A 17388-nucleotide genomic window follows, 5' to 3' on the forward strand; every position below is an offset into this window, starting at 1 on the left:
ATTCACGTCACTCATCACTAGTGTATTCTGCAGTTAGACTAAATACAACTAGTTTAACCAAGTCAAACTGAACACAACTCCATCAATTCCTCAATCAACTCCACCAAAACTCAACCACTTGAGTTCTAACTGAAGTCCACCATGCAATAGCTCAACTGATCCACAAGAAAAGCGTATTTCCTTATGGCAGCTGCATGTGCCACATCTGTAGCTCAAACTGAAGTGCTCCAAGAGGATAATATAATGTTTATAGTCCAAATATTATTATGAGCTAATAATATTCGACTGTTCTATTTTTAGCCTGGAAGTCTAAAAATAGACTCCGCCCATATGTCTAAAAATATAAGTCCATCTATTTTTACCAACATGACCAATCATCCACAAATAGCATCCTGCAAATCATAGACCATGATCCATATGTCTAAAAATAGACATAGTCTAAAAATAGACTTTGCGCCAAAAATAGCCTGCGGGCCCACTTAGCAAAGGTGACTCCTTTTCACTAAGCTCCATCATCTTGTTGCATTTTCAACACAATCAATCAACACTAGCATCATCAATCTCTAAATCACCCAATCACTGAAACCCTATCAACAAACTGCAGTCACTAGAACACAGAGCAGAACACAGAACTCTACAACAATGTTTAGATCTAATTGTATCATCAAAAATCATGCATCAGAGTGCATACGCTACTTGGAAGAGCCGAACCAGCATGTATACGCAACATCACCAAAGCGAACCAGCGTACATGTCATTAATTACTTACTTATAACTTCGCTGCACTTCCTGACTTCAGACATACCTAGATCATTACATATACAAGGATAATATGTGTGTTAGCAACCAGATGTAGTCCATCAGATCACATAAAGATAAGTCATTATGATCTTGATCCATTATTAGATCTCATCCATCAACACTAAAGCTAAACACAATCAACCAAATTGAATATGCAGAATACTGACACTAGTAAACAGTCATCAGAACTCATCAACAACCAGAACCACCTGTAACTTCAAACATCATAGCTCATATGGTATACACTACTTAGATGTATCTAACCTGTGTATGTACGTGCTTTTATCATAGTCAACCAGCATATACATCTATAAATTTTCATTCATTATTTGCAGCTATTCCAAACTTGAGTTATACCCAAATCATAATATTTATGGAACATTACATGCGTCAGTATACAGATCTAGAATAAACATGATCAAACCGTATAGAGATGATTCATTCCAAGCCATTAGATCCCGATCTATCCTTAGATCTTGTTCTCCATCAATTGCTAAGATTCCTCCTTAGCTCAAATCAAGCAAGGCATCATGAACCCATAACTTGCATACTGGATCTCATACTTCATCAGATATTTGAGACTTACTTTGGTGCCTTTGCCTAATGATCTTCTCCTCCTTTTATAGTCTTAGGCCTTTACTCAATACCATGGTCCAAAACCACTTAGAACCAATACCTGGGGTCAACACGTCGGACAAGATACCTTGGACCAATACCATGGATCACAATACCATGGTCCAAATACCACGGACCAAAACCTAATGTATGCACCTTTCCTTGCATGAAAGTGTGTGTATACATATACGCATCTTTTGGTTGGCTAACCCGCGTGTATACGCGGCTCTATCAAGGGTAACCTGCGTATATCTCTTTTTCTTCATTCTGTGAGACTGAACTGTGATCTGTCATCTTAGTAAGTTGCCATCAAGGACAAAACTTGTATCATAATGCCAACAATCTCCCCCTTTGGACTTGATGGCAAAGCTAACTTGCCATACTGAGAACTGTCATCTTAATGAGTTGTCATTGTTCATTACATTTGAACTGATTCCTTTGAGCTGTCCTGCATCCTATGTATTCTGTCACATCTGATATCTCTTCTGTAGATTCATCTAGTTATATATAAGTGAGTTGTTCTTCTACAAGTGGGTTTCCATCAAGTACAACACATGTATCATAATGCCAACATTCTCGACTCGTAAAACTCATATGAAAAAATTGCCGAGTATCTTTCCCTTTTGACTCAAAAAAGAAAATAAAATGGGGGGTCTGCTTTCAAGCTCTTTTCTAACCCTTTAAAAACGAAAATATAGCCGAGCTCTTGTTGTTTCAAACTCGTTAATGGATGCGAAATGTTGTGCGCCCAGTATAAGTTTACCCCTTTTCGGTCTGGTATGCACTATTTATGAAAAAGGTACTCCTTGAATGAAATGGTCAAGAGGTTCTCTCAAGTATCATTTTCTACCTTTTCAGGCTCGAGAGACACAAATGTATGAAAAGGGACCATGTGGAGTTTTCTTTTCCGTGTCTTTTTCAAACTCTCTAAACATGAAAAAGATACCAAGTTACACCTTTGTCAGACTCATAAAAATTATTAAACGACATCGGATTCGTCACCATGATGAACATGAGATTATCCTTCCTAGGGATCGTTAAACTTACTAAGTCAGATTCATGAGAAGGATGAACTTACAGTGCAAGCATATTCTATCCCCTTCAAGCTTTCGATTAAAAATAATTGGGGTACCTGCCAGGGATGGTGGGGGGAAATTTGGAAATTTGATCAGTTGTGTCAATAGCTCACTCTTGAACATGGCACTTTCTGCTTCGCATCGGGTTGGGATATACTCCTTTGTATCGTTGACCTTCTTGTGTTGGGCCATTCATTTTTTCCTTCCATTTGACCTCTACCACATCATCATGACCACCAATCCTATGGATCCTGTTAGTCCTTACAATCTCCTAGGTTGAAAAGGAAATCGACAAGGGTAACCTCAAACCACTTCAGCTCGGTAGCTAGCCCTATTGAGCATGAGAGGGATCTCTCTAAGTCTCTTATCAATGATATGACTTTAGAGCAAATGAATTTTAGGCTAGATATGTGTATTTGTTTGTTTGTTTGTGAAAATTTGTTTTTTAAGGATTTGTTGAACTTAGGGTTTGGAGCCACAAGTAGGTCTAGGCTGTTGTAATGCAGGAGCAAACATAAGGAGCTAGATGTCAGAAACCATGGTGTAATTTGAGTATTTTTCAATGTAGTATATAGGATATAGTGTGGAAGAAACTAATGAACATAAATAAACATGATTTCATTAGCTTAGGAAGACAAAACACATAACCATGAAAACCAGATAATAGAGCTTGAAAAACAAGAATTTTGAGTATTTTATCACAAGGAATTCATAGAAAGAAGAGATATATTGTAGATAAATATGTTTATACCATGATAAAATAAAAAGAATGAAGTACAAGCACCATGAACTCACTGGCCTAGAGTTCCTTGAAAATAGCTGCAACTTGTATATGTATTAGCTGAAAGATGATTACAATGCAAGTCTCCTTTACAAAAAGTTCGACCCTCTTCTCTTGAAGTGAAATGATACTTACAGACTCTCCTAGACCACTTACCCACCTTCAGGAGTCGAATTCCTTGGTGGAGGAACTGACTCCAAGATTTTCTCAACCAGCAGGTGAGAGTGACAAGGTGCAACTCAAACACCTCATGAAGAGTTTGATTAGGAGTTTCCTTCTTTTATGAGGCCTAATGAACATAAAAAAAAACCTATGATATTCATTTATTCATGCCTACATCACCTATCCTCGTAAATTATGCCATTACATAGAGAATCTTGACTTTGACCAAGTCAGGTTTACATAGTGAAATTTTACAATTAAAAACACAGAAAGTGCAGAAGCTCATCGCCAACTTTGAGCTAATTTTCAGGTGCCTTCCAAGGGTCAAAATTAAAATATGAGAGAATGGTCAACTAGCCCTACAAGTCTAGTTTCCATCACGATTTGAATTTCTGAATTTGGAGCACGGGAAGACCTTCACAAATCCATTCTCCCAAGGTCACTCCAAAAGAGCAGTGCCTGTAAAAAATGGTCTAGAATGCTAGTTTTTCGCCACTTTTTTTGCCTTTTTCTCCCAAAATAACCCACCTCTGCAAAATATGGGTATATGGGTTTTTAGAGGATGCCAAGACCTTTCTAAAAATGTAAACCTTTCCTCAAATGGATGCCTGAGGAAAAATCCTTCTGGAAAGGCCAAATTTCTGAATTTAGACCAAAATTTACCCAAAAACTCAAAATACTCAGAATTAGCTCAAAATTGGAGGGAAGGCATAAAAATGAGTTTGTTATAGCTTCATGGATGCTTTAGCAAGGATCTCCAAGTTTCCCTCATCCTTTTGATCTTTTTTGGTCTCCTTGAGCTTGTTTTTGAGTTGTTTCACTTTGACATTGGTGATCATGTTTTGAGCTTGATAGTGATGCGCCATATGTCTAAGCATTTGATTATCTCTATTTTCCTTCTCCAGGAGCTTCTCCAAGTGTTCATTCACCCTATTGAGCCAATATTCTTTATCTTGATGTACGTCAATGGCAATTCTCTCTTCTAGGTCAAAGTCTTCATTGAGCAATATTTGTTTTTGTTCCTCTTGCAAAGCTTCCTTGAGACCTCTGGTTCTTGGTCTTTTCCTCTTTCCTGTACCTTTTGATCCTTCAAGTTCGCTTAATTCTATGATCTCCTTGCCTTTTCCAACCTGCTGCAATAACTTGGATTTTTCCTTTTCTAAGATCAACTCTTTTGCTTTGAGTTGACTATTTTCTTGTTCAAGGAATGATATAATGAACTTTTCTCTTTCCATATTTATTTCCAGCTTCTTGATTTGGTAGTCCTTATCCCTGATAGTCAGCTTCATAATTGAAATCTCATCTTCCTCTTCTAGATCAATAATCTCTAATTCATGCTCAACTGTCTTCTTATCCTTTGTTGCCAATACCTGCTTTGTTGATGAAGAAGGCTTGGCCCCTTTCTCTATGTGAGAAGAAAACACAAACCTCTGCCCTTTCTTATACACTTTGGTGACCTCTGACCTAGGTAGCTGAATCTTCTATACTAGTTTGCTAGATGACCCCATCTTTTTTTGTTGCTTTGGTGCAGTTGGGGACTGAGATGCTGCATTTTCCTCATGCCAGTTTAAAGTTGTTTCTAAAAAGCCTTCCCAAGCTATAACCCTCTCTGCCAACTGATGAAGGACAATGCTTTTGATGAGATTATGATGAAAAAATCTTGGAAAGTGCTCTTTGTCCTTCAATTGTTTCTTCTCAGACATTTTTGAAATACTCCTGAACAAGTAATTGCACATGTTGATTGGCTTTTGAGATGTGAAGTGCATCAAGAGGCGAATGTGATATGCATATAACCTTGAGAATCTAAGAACCTCATGATGCTCTTCATTAAAGGGGCATACTTCTCAAGCAAATATCTGAAAGGCATTAGGTGAGTATGTGTATCTCTGTATGGAGTATTTAAGAAGGGCTTATAGTTTTCGAGATCTAGGCTCATTCCCTTGAACCAGTATTCGCCATTGTCTGGTAAACTAGTTACTAGTGAGATGGAGGCTATTGAGAAGATAAAATCAATACTAGAAATGATAGCAGTCTCCCCTTTCAAGTGTGTAGCTACCCAATCTGTCAGTTGCTTATAAATCCCTGCTTCACTTACTCTTTTGCAAAATTCCAAACAATATACATCTTTAAAGCATTGTTTGATGAAAGGATAGGAGTTGATTTGGTTGTAATATGATGGTTCATATCTGAGAATCCTCCCTCCTTTGTGTTGTCTCTTTCTTTCTAGTGAAGAATCAATCTCCATGATGACACAAAGTCCTAGTAGCAGGAAGTGAAAATAGGTGTGAGGTTAGTATGAAAATGAAGTGGTATGTGAGAGATTTTGACAAAATGATGGGATGGGTTTTGTGAAAGATGAGATGCTTTTGAGAAACTGATGGAAATGAGTGAGGAAAGTAATGAACAAATGTGGCTTCTTGTAAGTGAGACCAAGAAAGTCTATGATGTGATTTGCTAAAAATAACTCTAGGAATAGCTAGGGTTTTGTTGTTTTAGTGTTTAAACTTGGTTTGGAGGTGGATGGATTGGTCAAAATGACTCATCATACATGTGTGTAGGTGTAGAATGTCAAGTTACATGTTTAGGAGATAAAAAATTGTGATGACCATTTCTACCCTAGCATTTCCCATGGAACTTTTGATGCAAACCCTAGCTTGAGAAATTATTGACATGGAATGCAAATGGGAAAGCAAAAATAGAGGGAAATGATGTACTTACTTGTTCCTCAGCCTTAGAAAGAAATTTGACCGAGTTTGAAAGAAAAAATTTTGAATTTTGGGAAAATTTGGGTGAGTTTCGGGCACTCTGTCTTATGCGCAGTGCAATTCTTCTACGTGTAGTGCCAAAGCACAACGCAGTTCACCTACGTGCAGCGCTTGCCTCCAAAGCACAACGTAGTGTATCTACGTGAAACGCCTTCAATTTTTGGCCAATTTCTCCTAGGGAAAGAGATTTTTTTCTTTTTTAGGTGAGGGAGCTCGATGATGAGGATTGAATGAGACATGAATGAAAAGGTTTTGAGCCTTTTTGAGTTTATATTGGGGTAATTTCTTCACTTTTTCAAAAAGAGAAAAGAAACTAATCCTTCTTTGTGATCTGATTTCACTTTTTTGAAAGCAGATTTTAACTTTACCATGCAAATGTGCTTTTTGCATCTCCTGAGTGCTGATGCTTCCTTCTTCTGTAACTTTATTGTCATGAAAATGTGAATAAATCATGTTTCCATTCTTCAAATCTTTGCTTTGTCATGTTTGACTTATTTCTAATTTATTTTATGGAAATGGTGGACCTTGGGGACCCTTGTAACCTAGTGGATGACCTAAGATCTAATGGAATGATGATGATGACTTGACCCATTTTCATGGTGTATGATAAGCAACCAGCATTAGTGAAATTTCAGACAATGACTCCATCTTGGACTGACCATGCAATGACCAAATTTGCTGTCTAAACCTAGTAACATAAAAGTTTGATGATAAAAGCTTGAAAAGATCACGGTAAAAGCATTTTTTTGAGCCAGGTGACAGGCTAGCAAGATTGACACTAACCTTGGCTCCAACTGGGGATGGCAGCTCCTTGGAGGTGTCAAGAACACCGTAGATCAAGTAGCCTTATTCATTGGGAAATGGAGTCAACATGCATAAAAACTGATTTTTTGACTGACAAAAGAACTAAACAAAAAATGAAAACAGTACTGACTCAAAGAGCCTTAGGGCTTTCACTTCGGGCTTCAAACTTTAATGAAAACTATCTAAAATGCTAGAAGTAAAATACACACCTATATGTACAATGATGATGACTTTTCTAGATTTTAGACATAGTAGTGCTTGAGAAGCCTACCATTGGTCTCCCCTCCTAAATAGTCCTTTCCATCTATCTCTTCCAACAAGAAAGCATTCTTTCCTCTGAATGCTAAAATTTTGTATGGTCCCTTCCATATGTTCTCAAACTTACCGTGTTTGCCTTTGTCTTCATTTCTAGCATCCCACCGAAGAACTACATCTCCCAAATTGAAATTGTCCTCCTTGGTTTTTCAATCATAAATCTTTTTGATTTTCTCTTGGAGTTTGGATGTGTTTTGAAAAACTTCTTCTCTTGTTTGCTACAAATGAATCATCTAGTTTATTCTCCTTTGTATGTCATTAGTTTCACTATCCAATTCCTGTAGAATTTTCATTACTGGGATAGCAAGAGATGAAGGAAATACTATGTCAACTCCATATACCAGCTGGAGAGGAGACATACGTATTGAATTTTTGGTGCTAACCCTATCTAACCACAAAGCATTGATGAGTTTTTTATGCCAATTCTTCTTGTTTTCCTCCAAGACCTTCTTGATGATGTTGACCAGAGATTTGTTGGAAGATTCAATTAAGCCATTCCCTTGTGGTTGATATGCAGTGGACTGTCCTAGCACAATATGATATTTGGCACAGAAATCCACGATTCTTTTTTATTTAAAAGCAGCAACATTTTCTGTTATTATTTTCTATGGGCAACCAAATCTAGACAAGATATTAGACTCCAGAAATTGAATGATGACAAAATCAGTAGCTTGCCTAGTTGGGATAGCTTCAATCCACTTTGTAAAGTAGTCGGTGGTTGTTAATATCCATTTGTGTTGTGCTAAAGATGATGGATGGATTTTGCCAATGAAATCAAGGCCCCACTGCTGGAAAGGAGTTGAAATCAAAATTGGTTGTAGTGGTAATGGCAAAAGTTTCCTCTTTCCTTGAAAAATCTGACATTCATGGAAGCTCATGACTATTTTGTATGTATCAGAAAAGAGGGTGGGCCAACAGAAACCAGCTCTTAAGATCTTGTTTGCTGTAGTTTTCCAAAAATGATGACTTCCACAATCTCCCTTATGAAGATCCTTCATTATATCATTAGCTTCATTTTCTATTAAACAATTTAGCAGCACACCTCCAGGATCTTTCCAAAATAAAACACCATCCAAAATACAATATTTTGAAGCTTTTAGTTTCAGTGATCTAACTTTACCTTTGGGAAATTCTGGAGAAGGATTCAAGTGTTGCAAGACATAGACAATGTCGGAGTACCAAGGTGAAGACATGAACATATTAGACACTTGCAAGAAAGGGTACTTTTCTTCTGATTCTTTTGATAGTGAAACCATCAAATTAATATCTAGTGCATGTAGATTTGATTCTGCCATAAGCTTGGGTAACCCTGTCCTTTGATGAGCTTTGTAGGTTTGATCTCCAGTTCATATTCTAGCATTACTACAATCCATTTTCCTCTTATGCCTTATGGATTTGTTTGTACAATAATTTCTTTTACCGCTGTAGTAGGGAATAGCATGTGAATGTAGAATATAAACTCAGAAATCCTTAAGGGCTTTTACCAATGCCAATGCCTGCTTTTCAATAATATTTTATTTCAATGTTGCATTTCTTATAGTGCAACTGAAGAATGCTATAGGCTGCTCATTTTTCTGATCTTTTTTCTGCATTAGGACTGCTGCTAATGTGTGCTCAGGGGCAAAAGAAAAAATGATGAAATCTGAGGTATAATCTGGGCTAATTAGAATAGGAGTAGTAGATAATGAAAATTTTACCACATGAAATGATTTCTTAGCTTCTAAAGACCACTTTACCTCGCTGTCCTTCTTCAACATATTTTTCATTTCTTTCAAGTGCTTAGCTAGATTAGGAATAAATCTCCTCAAAAAATTAATTTTCCTATTGAACGACTGAATCTCTTTCTTGTTCCTAGGGAATTCTAATTTCCGAATAGCCTCCACTCTAGCAGGATCAATGCGGATGCCATATTTAGAGATGATGTGTCCTAGTAGCTTACCTTATTCCATGATGAACAAGCTTTTCTTTGGGTTAAGTGAGATGCCAAATTTTCTGCATTTCTGAAAAACAATCTTCAAGTGATGCAAGTGACCTTCATTAGATTTTGAAAATATTGTTAGATCATCAAGATAGATAACCAGAAATATATCTTTTTCATTTGCAAATGCTATGTCCATAGCCTGCTGAAAGGTAGCTCCTGCATTCTTCAGCCCAAAATGCATCTTGGCATACATGAATGTACCCCATGGCGTTGTGAAGGCTGCCTTGAGTTGATCGTCTTTGTGTACCAGAATTTGATTGTACCCAGAGTATCCATCAAGCAATGAAATCCTATAGGATCCCACCACCTTCTAAAGTATGTGATCCATCTTAGGCAGGGGATAGTTGTCTTTCAAGGACACCTTATTGAGATTTCTGAAATCAATACATAGACGAATTTCCCCAGTCTTTTTCCTCACAGGTACTAGATTAGACAGCCATTCAGAAAATTGAATGGGAACAATTATTCCAGACATATAAAGTCCATTTACCTCTTTTTCAATTGATGGCAGCAACTTGGGGTTGATTCTTCTCAATTTTTTGCGAAATGGCTTCTGATCCGACTTTATAGGAATGATGTGCTGAATGATACTCTTATCATAAAATTTCAGATTAGAGTAATCCCAAGCAAATGCATCAGAAAACTCCATTAAAGACATGTACTTACCTTTTGTTTTAGGAGATAGAGACTTTGATAGTTTGACCAATTTAGGATTCTCAGTTGTGCCAATGTTAACATATTCTACTCCCTTTTCAGTAGGAACCATGGTGGGGTTCTTGGCGATATCATCCTTGTAAAATAACTCTTCAAAAGGAACTAAGCCTATTGGAATGTTGTTGTCCTTGAGCTATAATACTTCAGCATCAGTTGAATGAATGTGGGAATCATCAAAATTGTATGCATCATCAATGTGAGAATTCTGAAACTCTCCTTCCAACTGCAGAAAACTATTTATTTTCTTATCATCACCAAATACTTGCCAAAACCTCATATTACCTAGGACAGTTGGGTGATGCTTAACATGGATGGAATACTTATTATTAGAATGAAAAGTAATTTTCACCATAATGGCTGCAGTGGCAAGTGAATCAGCTATGAGATTTTGAGTTCTAGGAATAAGAGATAGTGTATATTCTGGAAAAGTTTTAAGAATATGAAGTACAACATTGTGATAAGCTCTCATTCTTGGGTGTTTGGCCTGGTATTACCCTTTGACTTGCTTGATCACTAACTCGAAGTCACCATAAATAGAAATCTTTTTTGCTCCCAACTTTTTCATAATTTGAGGCCAACACTCAACGCCTCATATTCACCTCATTATTTGAACATTCAAACGCCAACTTGTAAGAACTCATTCTCACATTAGGAGGGATTTTGTTTGGTTGATGTAATGGCCCAAGTATCCAAACACTAATTCCTGCTCCTTCTCTTCCTGATGCACCATCAAAATCCATGGTCCAAAGACCATTTTCTTCATCCGAAAAAAAAAATTCTGAAGACTAAATTTCTTGATTTTTAGGATCTTGAATGGCTAGCTCAGAACTTTCTGTTTTTTGCACTATTCTTTGAATATCCTCAATAGGATTTGTAGGCTGTCTAGATTCCTCACCAACCTCTTTACTTTCTACTGTGATAGTTTCATGTATGTTGCCCATTAGGTTGGGAACTTCTGAAATTTCTACTAACTGACTTTCATCATCAACAGAATCCATATCACTAAACAGAATGAAAGAGTCAAGATCAGTATGAACAACATGTATAGGATGATTGACTGGATTTTCCTTACTGTTGATCATAAATTTCATCTTCTTTTCTCTATAAAGTTTCTGGAGCTGTCCAAAAACAGGGATAGTGGCATATGAAAAGTCAAGCTGCAGAGTGCCCTTTAATTTTTCTCCCCAAGATCTCGAAAGTAACATGCCAAACCTAGGAGGAATATCAGCCACTACAACATCCATAAGTACATTTTTGGCTAGGATTTGGTCTAAGGACACTACCAAGTCTTTAATAAGGCCAAGGCATTTCACTCTTCCAGAATCAAAAGAATAAAGATCATGGTAAGGTCAGGTGATGCTCAATCCTAGTTTATCCATGATGGCTTTAGGCATCAAATTATGAGAGGCGCTAGAATCTAGCATAACATTATGAAGGATAAGGTCATGAAGTTTAAGACTCAGATAAAAAGGAGGAATTTCACTATCTTCAGGAGCTCCTTCTAAGGCTAGACCAAAAGGATGGTTGGCTCATCATCAGATACATTGACTGTATCAAACATTTGATCAACCCTAAGCATTTTTGCAATCTGGAATTTGTATTTGTCATTCCTTACTAATTCAATGAGGGGAATGGCTATATTTAATTTAGAAATTTCATTTTCCAAACTAAAAAGATTAGATTGCTTTTCTACCTCTTTTGAAGTGATGTCCTTCCTTTCTGTTTGGCCTTTAGCTTGAGTTTCCTTCTTTTGGATTTTAGTTTGCATTTCTTTGTCCTTCCTCACATTGCTAGTAGAGGCTTCATTAGTTCTATCCCGATTCTGTGTGACAATAGCTTTGTCTTTATTCTGGCTTGTAGGAGGGGTTTCTTTGCTTGGTAATAGGCACATTTCTGTTTCTTAAATTGTATTGCTTTTGGAGATGACTGAGGGTGTTCTGATATCCTATTTGGTACTCTTCAGTCCTATCAGCCCACATATCTTCACTTGCAAGCACAAATTGTTGGTCATATGGTATAAAAGAGTCTTTAAAAAACTGATCTTCTTTTGTTAGGAAAGTAGGCAGTTCATCTTCTTGAAAGAAGTGATTTTCTTCTATAATTTCTTCTTCATCTTCTTCCTTCCCTTCAATATAGTTTTGCTAAAATGGAGCTTTCACTTGACCTTGAGGATTTTGATTTCGCTGCTCTCTCTGTCAATTTCTGAACTGCTATTGCTGTTGTCTGCGAAAGTTAGGATTCCTCACTAATGGTTCAGCTTGTTGATCAGTTACAGATATTTTATCCATCATCCTTTCCATAGTTTTTATCAGGCTGTTAAGCTTTGCATCATAAGATGATGCAGGTTCTTCTCTAAAAACAACTCTCTTTTCCACCCTCTCTGGCTTTGATTTTGACTTCTTAATGAGAAATTGGCTTCAACACTAATTGCATTCCACTGCATCTCCTTAAGAGTAGTTGGGTCTCTTTCTCTGAGCTGATAGGCCATCCCTGGATTGAAAGCATCAGGATAATGAAGAATAGCCAAACCAGGAGGAGGTTTCATATCATCAGGTATAGAATTGTACACTGTATTAAATCTTGATGTGAATTCTTGAACTGTTTCATTGGGGTTCCTTTTCATTGAATTATATTCATCTAATATCTGTAATGGATTTTTCTTCTCTTGCCAACAAGCTAGAAATAATTTAGTCAATCTTTGAGAACTATTAATGGAATTTGCAACCAGACTTTGAAACCATTTCTTAACATCTCCTGTGAAACTCTGAGCGATAATCCTCATTTTAGCATTCTCCTCATCAATTTCTCTAAACCAATGAAGTCTATTAACTTGTCAACATGCTGCTGAGCTATCATTTCTGCACTTCCATCAAACAAAGGAAGTCTTTGACCATAGGTCTGAGGCAAAGTAGTAAGTTGAGTAGGCAGTAAAAGAGGTGCAAATCTTGCCATGACTACTGGAGGAAGTGAAGGTGTTACAATGGGTTGTGTAAGTACAGGTTGTGATGAGGATGATGGAACTACTAAAATGGGCTGTAGAGGCAAGGATGGAACAAATGGAGGAGGCAAGGAAGATGAAAAAATGAAGCTTTAGGAGATGTGGTAGATGAGCTTGGGGATGAAAAGGAGGATGAAGTTGTAGCTAAGTATTCAATTTGGTATTGAACAAAAGCTTTTTCGGTTGTGATTTGGAGTTGGTCAGCAAGGCTTTGAAGCTTATCAAAGTTTAACCATAGTTCATGATCAGTCTTAGCAGACAAAGATTCTGAAGAAAGAGAGTGAGTTTCAACCTTTAAAGGTTCTAGTGTTGTATCAGAGATGTAGGAGTTAGATTTAGACCTTGTAAGTGATAATTCTACCTACTCTTCGAATGGAATTTGCTCAAAGGTGAATAGGTTTTTAGGCAGAGAAGTTGTTCTTTTAATTTTTTGAACTACAATTTTAGTGATAGGTAGTCTAAGTTTTTTGAGCAGTCTTTCAGGGTCTTCAACAGTAATGGGTGGATTTGGGTTAGGATTTGACCTGGTATGCCTTTTGGAAGCCAAAATGTATACACCATAAACTGATGAGATTTATGAATTCAGCCTATCTTTGGATACTGGAAACTGAGAGGTACATAACTAGTTCTTGAAAGCTCTTAAGATTTTTCCCAAGGATAATTTAACAATCATTCCCCGACAACGATGCCAAAAATGTTAGTCCTTACAATCTCCTAGGCTGAAAAGAAAATTGACAAGGGTAACCTCAAACCACTTCAGCTCAGTAGCTAGCCCTACTGAGCATGAGAGGGATCTCTCTAAGTCTCTTATTAGTGATATGACTTTAAAGCAAATGAATTTTAGGCTAGATATGTGTATTTGTTTGTTTGTTTGTGAAATTTTGTTTTTTAAGGATTTGCTGAACTTAGGTTTTGGAGCCACAAGTAGGTCTAGGCTGTGGGAATATAGGAGAAAACATAAGAAGGAGCTAGATGTCAGAAGCCATGGTGTAATTTGAGTATTTGTCAGTGTATTATAGATGATATAGTGTGGAAGAAACTAATGAGCATAAATAAACGTGATTTCATTAGCTTAGCAAGACAAAACACATAACCATGAAAACCAGATAACAGAGCTTGAAAAACAAGAATTCTGAGTATTTTATCACAAGGAATTCATAGAAAGAAGAGATATAATGTAGATAAAGATGTTTATACCATGAGAAAATAAAAATAATGAAGTACAAGCACCATGAACTCAATAGGCTAGAGTTCCTTGAAAATAGCTGCAACCTGTATCTGTATTAGCTGAAAGATGATTACAATGCAAGTCTCCTCCATAGAAATTTCAGCCCTCTTCTCCTGAAGTGAAATGATACTTCTAGACTGTCTTAGACCACTTACCCACCTTCAGGAGTCAAATTCCTTGGTGGAGGAACTGACTCCAAGATTTTCTCAACCAACAGGTGAGAGTGAGAAGGTGCCACTCAAACACCTCATGAAGAGTTTGATTAGGAGTTTTATTCTTTTATGAGGCCTAATGAACTTAAAAAAAACTATGACATGAATTTATTCATGCCTACATCACCTAACCTCGTAACTTGTGCCATTACATAGAGAATCTTGACTTTGACCAAGTCAGACTAGAAACTAGAAATTTTACATAGTGAAACTTTACAATTAAAAACACAGAAAGTGCAGAAGCGCAGCGCCAAATTTGAGCTGATTTTCAAGTGCCTTTCAAGGGTCACAATGAACATCTGAGAGAACGGTTAACTAGCTCTTCAAGTCTAGTTTCCATAACAATTTTAATTTCTGAATTTGGAGTATGGGAAGACCTTCGAAACTCCATTCTCCCAAGGTCACTCCAGAAGCACAATGCCTGTCAAAAAGTGGTCCAAAGTGCTAGTTGTTTGCCACTTTTTTGCCTTTTTCTCCAAAACTAAGCCACCTTTGCAAAATCTAGGAAAATGGGTTTTTAGAGGATGCCAATACCTTTCTAAAAATGTAAACCTTTCCTCAAATGGATACTTGAGAAAAAAGCGTAGCGCCAAGGCCAAATTTATGAATTTAGACCAAAATTTACCCAAAAACTCAAAATTCTTAGAATTAGCTCAAAATTGGAGGGAAGGTGTAAAAATGAGTTTTTTATAGCTTCATGGATGCTTCAGCAAGCATCTCCAAGTTTCCCTCATCCTTTTGATATTTTTTGGTCTCCTTGAGCTTGTTTTTGAGTTGTTTCACTTTGACATTGGCGATCATGATTTGAGCTTGATAGTGATGTGCTATGTGTCTGAGCATTTGATTATCTATGTTTGCCTTCTTCAAGAGCTTCTCCAAGTTTCCATTCACCCTGTTGAGCCAATATTCTTTATCTTGATGTACCTCAAGGGCAATTCTCTCTTCTAGGTCAAGGTCTTCATTGAGCAATATTTGTTTTTGTTCCTCTTGCAAAGCTTCCTTGAGACCTATGGTTCTTGGTCTTTTCCTCTTTCCTGTACCTTTTGATCCTTCAGGATCGCTTGATTCTATGATCTCCTTGCTTTTTCCAACCTGCTGCAATAACTTGCCTATTTCCTTTTCTAAGATCAACTCTTTTTCTTTGAGTTGATTGTTTTCTTTTCCAAGGAATGATATAATGAACTTTTCTCTTTCCATATTTATTTCCAGCTCCTTGACTTGGTAGTCCTTTTCCTTGGTAGTTTTCTTCATAATTGAAATCTCATCTTCCTCTTCTAGATCAATAATCTCTAATTCATGCTCAACTGTCTTCTTATCCTTTGCTGCTAATACCTACTTTGTCGATGAAGAAGGCTTGGCCCCCTTCTATTTGTGAGAAGAAAACACAAGCCTCTACCCTTTCTTATACACTTTGGTGACCTCTGGCCTAGGTAGCCGAATCTTTTCTACTGGTTTGCTAGATGACCCCATCTCTGTTTGTTGTTTTGGTGCACTTGGGGACTAAGATGCTGCATTTTCCTCATGCCATTTTAACGTTGTTTCTAAATAGGCTTCCCAAGCCATACCCCTCTCTACAAACGGATGAAGGAGAATGGTTTTGATGAGATTTTGATGAAACAAGCTTGGAGAGTGCTCTTTGTCCTTCAACTATATCTTCTCAAACATTTTTGAAATACTCCTGAACAAGTAATTGCACATGTTGAGTGGATTTTGAGATGTGAATTGCATCAAGAGGCGAATGTGATATGCATATAACCTTGAGAATCTACCTTCATAGGTAAAGAACCTCATGATGCTCTTCATTAAAGGGGCATACTTATCAAGCAAATATCTGAAAGGCATAAGGTGAGTATGTGTATCTCTGTATGGAGTCTTTAAGAAGGGCTTATAGTTTTCAAGATCTAGGCTCATTCCCTTGAACCAGTATTCGCCATTGTCTAGTAAACCAATTGCTATTGAGATAGAGGCCATTGAGAAGCTAAACTCAATACTAGCAATGACAACAATATCCCCTTTCAAGTGTGTAGCTACCCAATCTGTCAGCTGCTCATAAAACACTGCTTCACTTACTATTTTGCAAAATTCCAAACAGTGAACATCTTCAAAGCATTATTTGATGAAAGGATAGGAGTTTATTTGGTTGCAATATGATGGTTCATATATGAGAATCCTCCCTCCTTTGTGTTGACTCTTTCTTTCTAGTGAAGAATCAATCTCCATGATGACACAAAGTCCTAGCAGCAGGAAGTGAAAATAGATGTGAGGTGAGTATGAAAATGAAGTGGTATGTGAGATATTTTGACAAAATGATGGGAGGGCATTTGTGAAAGATGAGATGGCTTTGAGACACTGATGGAAATGAGTGAGGAAAGTAGTGAACAAATGTTTCTACTTGTAAGTGAGACCAAGACAGTCTATGATGTGATTTTCCCAAAATAACTCTAGGAATAGCTAAGGTTTTGTTTTTTTTAGTGTTTAAACTTGGTTTGGAGGTGGATGGAATGGTCAAAATGACTCATCATACATGTGTGCAGGTGTAGAATGTCACTTTACATGTTTAGGAGATAAAAAATTGTGATGACCATTTCTACCCTAGCATTTCCCATGGCACTTTTGATACAAACCCTAGCTTGAGAAATTATTGACATGGAATGCAGATGGGAAAGAAAAAATAGAGGGAAATGATGTACTTACTTGTTCCTCAGCCTTAGAAAGAAATTTGACTGAGTTTGAAAGAAAAAAATTTGAATTTTGGGAAAATTTGGGTGAGTTTCAGGTACTCTGTCTTGCGCGCAACGCTAAAGCGCAACGTAGCTCACCTACGTGCAACATCTTCCTCCAAAGCACAGTGCACCTACGTGCAACTTCTGCCTCCAAAGCATAGCGTAGTGTATCTACGCGCAACGCTTTCAATTTTTGGGCAATTTCTCCTAGGG

This window comes from Pinus tabuliformis, chromosome 3_2 (assembly GCF_031772625.1).
Source record: "Pinus tabuliformis cultivar Carrire ecotype Pingquan chromosome 3_2, CPIR1, whole genome shotgun sequence".
NCBI classification, from domain to species: domain Eukaryota; kingdom Viridiplantae; phylum Streptophyta; class Pinopsida; order Pinales; family Pinaceae; genus Pinus; species Pinus tabuliformis.